The sequence below is a fragment of the Notothenia coriiceps genome, unplaced genomic scaffold (genome assembly GCF_000735185.1).
Source record: "Notothenia coriiceps isolate Sejong01 unplaced genomic scaffold, NC01 NC01_scaffold00007371, whole genome shotgun sequence".
Lineage (NCBI taxonomy): Eukaryota > Metazoa > Chordata > Actinopteri > Perciformes > Nototheniidae > Notothenia > Notothenia coriiceps.
Genome location: NW_011340072.1, coordinates 12597 through 17596, shown reverse-complemented (window position 1 = coordinate 17596; position 5000 = coordinate 12597).

The window sequence follows — 5000 nt, the reverse complement described above, 5'->3', positions numbered from 1 at the left end:
CACAATATAAATATATTCTAGTAGACCTCAACAATGGAATTATGATCAGTGGAAAATGGCCATGACATGGGACCTTTAAGACTCTTCTCCACCCACACGACGTGATGATCAAACAAGAGCAAAGTGCAAACAGATCCTAAACTGTAGTGAGTCAGCACTCTGCACACACACACAGACAGACAGACAGACAGACAGACACAGACACACACAGTTCCTTAACTTCATTGTGTCGTACACATGTACAGTGTCGTGTTTGTAATAAAGTACTATCTTATCTTCTTCTCTGGATGGTATTGAAAGAAATAACATTTTTCAGCAAATAAATGCAACATTTTCATAAAAATATTCCCAAAAGATAGAAAAAAAATTCTATTGACAGGCTTAGGATAACATGGAAGCTAGTGATAGAAAATGATGTAAAAAAATGCAGAATTTTCAGTTAAATATTCATATAAAATACAGCTCAAAACTCCCATACAAAGAAGAGTAATCTACTTTTTGAGTGTAGAAATCGGTGCGGCATTAATGCAACTTGGAAGCTATTGAAAATGTAATTTGTCCACTAAAAAAAAATTTTACCTAAAAACATTTATTAATTAGAAAAAAATCCACATAATAAAAACCTTAAAAGTAATCATAAAGCAATGTGCTATTTTTGTCAGTGGCTGTATTCTAACTTGACTTATTTAATGTGATAAAGATGTGCATTTACGTACTGTGTTGTTATAGGAAACCTGTTTCAAAATACCTATCTTATACGACCTCATACTGCCCTCATTTACTTCTCAATGTGACTGCACATCGTCTGATAAGTTTTGTTTCACCGTTAGAAGAACGTTTCCGTTGGGATTTATGTGAAAAATAGTCTCATTAAAATTATAATTAGCTGTGCAGTAAAGTCATATTAACAGGACCTGAAATACTCCGGATGCTCTGAGAGGCAGCGCTTTGTCCTTGAGCAGCTTTTAATGGATTTAAAACTGTCAGTGACTTGTGGACGTGCAGCGGAAAAACATGGCAAATATGAGTGGGACTTATTTTAGAATGACTATGAAAAAAAGAGTTATTTGAAAGCAAAATATGCAAAAGGTCCACAATCAAGGACACTGAAAAAAATATATGAATTAATTGAATATGTTAAAGACAAAAAAAACCTAGTCAAGACAGTCGAGTCGAGTTTTCTACATTACTTTTGAGCTTGAGCAGACGTTGCTGATTATACTTACTTTTACTTGAGTATCCTTTTCAAAGCAGTACTTTTATGTTTAAAAGTATTTGCTGTATTTGTTCTGTTACGATACGATGATACGATATACTTTATTGTCCCTGAAAGGAAATTTGTTCTGGACTCCATCCTGCAGTTCCACACACATCAGAATCAAGTTTATTACCAGGTACGTTGCACATACAAGGAATGTGCTTTGGTGTGTGGTGGTACAAGCATAAACTATCTAAGAAAATAAGTTGCAATAGTAGGTACAAAAGAAAAATATAAAAATACTTGTACGTATACAAACATAGCAGATTATCACTTATACACCGTTTGCACAAACACAATACACAGTCGCACCTACTGACAATGACGACCAGTTGCACAACCCTCATGGCTAACATTTAAATATATATTAACCCAAAATGTGAGTGTTGAGAAGCTTAATGGACAGAGGCAGGAATGACTGCTTATAGCATATGCTCTTGGGAACTCTGAATATTCTACCACAGGGGTGTCAAACTCAAATACACAGTGGGCCAAAATAAAAAAATGGGTACTAGTCGAGGGCCGGACTGTTACAATGTTTATTGCAAAACTTATTGAAATGAACTTATTGCACATATTAAACCTGGAACTAAAAAAGCCTAAATGATTGCCTATAAAAAAAACATTAAACATTAAATAATCAGTTGCATTAATTTCTTATGGCTCTATCTGCAGGTTTTCCGGAGTCATTTCTTATGATTACATTTTTCCACAGGCCAACAACAGCTTCAACAAAACTATTTCCCTCAAAGAAAAAAACAAACATGCCCTGTTGTCGTGAGAGAAAAAGTGCAAAAGGAAACATCCATTAAACTCAGTGTGCTGCTCTGTGATGCTAGTTCAGATACTTGGCATCTCATCTTGGGTGCAAGGTCATCAATGTTTGGGCTCAGGCTCTGAGCTGAGGAGACCCTCAGGATTGAGTGAAGGTGTGCATGCAATACACCGGCGGTCCAGATCTAATAGTAATTAAAGATTATCCTGCGGGCCGAAATTAAATCCTCCAAGGGCCTGATTTGGCCCCCGGGCCTTGAGTTTGACACGTGTTCTACCAGAAGGTAGCAGCTTGAATTCTGGGTGGAGAAAGTGGGTGGGATCCATTTTTGTTGTGCCTGTCTAATAATGGACTTTATATGTTTCTGAGGGATGGATGTTTTTTAACCCCCATCATTTTCATAGCTGTCTATACCAGGCGAGCAATCTGTGACTTCAACTGCACTGTCAATCTACCATAGCAGGCAGTGATACCACATGTTATGATGCTCTCCAACACTGCATGATGAAACCATTTTACTTAATTAAAGGACCTGAATATATTCTTCCACCACTGCTACGGCAAGACAGTGAATTTATCCATATTAACAGGATCTGGTGTCATTATGTACAGCCATTTATTGTTTAAAATGGTTTCAAAACAGAATCCTCACTCAATTTAGACATACAGTCTGTGATCATGCAATAAGAAAAAAAAAATTCTGATCTGGTGAGTTGTAAAAATGTTGACTTAATAGGCGTAACTTAAAGATGTGGGTGATGATTTATACTATCTGCTTTATAAACAGTCAAACCAGGAGAACGGCAGACAGGTGACGGGAAGACAACACAAAGGTTAAGGCACAATAATTCACAGTTGTCAACTTGTCACACAGGAATTGACTGGATCCAGAAACATGTTCAGTCTTGTCTGCTACACAGTCTTCAACACAAGCAATCTTATATATACAGATGCGTGTCAGTCATGTCAGGAGATATAGGATTGTTAAAGACAAGCTGATGAATACAGAGGTGATCGACTGTAACAACCAGCTACGCCGCTGCAGGCTGAGGTGTGGTCAGTAAGCAACTAGATATGATCGATCGATCAATCAATCAATCAATCAATCAATCAATCAATCAATCAATCAATCAATCTTTATTTATATAGCCCAATATCACAAATGTTACATTTGTGATATTGTACAGAATATCAGTATGGCAATACGACCCCCTCTGTCCTTAGACCCTCACATCAAAGGAAAAACTTCCAGAGAAAATCCACAGTGTAAAGGGGAACATGGGAGAAACCTCAGGGAGAGCAACAGAGGAGGGATCCCTCTCCCAGGACGGACAGACGTGCAATAGATGCCGTTTGTAAATAGAAGAGATAATACATTTTTGGAACAAATGCTTGGAAATGCAGGTGTCTATAATAAGAAGATGAATCCACGAGGATGTCAACAATCCTGTGGGAGCCATCAGGGAAGTAATGTATGTAGTATATGATGAAGACCAAAATGAGCTGAAAGGAAAAGGAAAGGAAGGTCAATGTTTTTCTGAATGATCTTTTGGTTGTTAGCCTGAAATAGGACCTGTGGTTAACACAAGCTGAAACTACGTCAGTAAATACCCCACTGGTGAATTTTAAAACGGCAGTTGCTAGAAAGTGTCTAAATCATGGATGGTCTAAATGAGACGACTAAACGTCATTACTTTATCTCAGCGGTGTTGATGTGAAGTCATGTGACCGCACTGTAGTTCCTTTGTAGCCCAACGTTAGCTTTTTACTTCAGAGATCATAACGTGGAGATTATCCTGCTGAAAAAAACGTTTAAGTATTATAAACATTTATGATTATTTTCTGCGATAATCCAAAATCCAATGGAAAAATCCCATTGGCTTTTTTGGAGGAAACCAGGGAGATGCTGCCTTCAGGGGCGGACTGCAAAAATCGGTCATCAGTCTCTCTTAATCACACCATTGTCAGCTTGAACTCCACAAATCAACACACACTGAAGTTAAGAGAAGCTTATCACTAAATATAAACAGGAAACTGTATCATTGGGTCAGTTACTAAAGCGAGCTGTGTGTGTGTGTGTGTGTGTTGTGTGTGTGTGTGTGTGTGTGTGTGTGTGTGTGTGTGTGTGTGTGTGTGTGTGTGTGTGTGTGTGTGTGTGTGTGTGTTCTGTCTGTAACCCAGAATGAGAGGCGGTCTCATATGGTCCACTCAGAGCAGCCCATTAAATCAGGAGTCACTCCTTTCTTCAAATATTAAACTGAGAAATTGAAACATTTTTCTCAAAGAGCTCCTTTAATTGAAGGCAAAACCAAAGTCCTGAAATACGCTACATCCTGTTCAGCAGTCGTGCTGAGATAACTATGGCAGTAATTGCATCGATGCATTTTGAATGATTGGGAACCTTTCCCTTTTACTGTATGGTTTACTGAGTCAGACAGTGAGAACACTTTTAGGCTAATATCCACCAGTTTTGGTCTAAAAAAGTGACAGGCAGGCACAAAGTGAATTAATAAGACAAGGAAATTGGTCAAACATCCTCCACAATGTGAAAACCATTGCAAATGTGATGTGAGTAACAGTGAGAAATGATGTAGTGATACCAGATCTTTAATGTCAAAGTGGCCACATTTTTCACCATGAAGTGAAACAGAAATCCACATGACACACCTCGCTGTGTCCACAAAAGTGGAGCTTGATAAGAAAAGGCTCTGGCTCCCATTGTACTTTTAGAGACTCTAGGAACAACCAACAACCCTGCATTCTTGGAACGCAATGCCCTAGTAGGACAGTAGGGTATAATGAGTTCTTTAAGGTAAGATGGCGCCTGCCCATTAAGGGCTTTGTAGGCGAGAAGAAGAATTTTAAATTCTATCCTGTGTTCTATAGGGAGCCAGTGTAAGGCAGCCAGAACAGGATGTGGTCCCTTTTCCTAACTCTGGTTAGTACACGAGCTGCAGCATTTTGAAT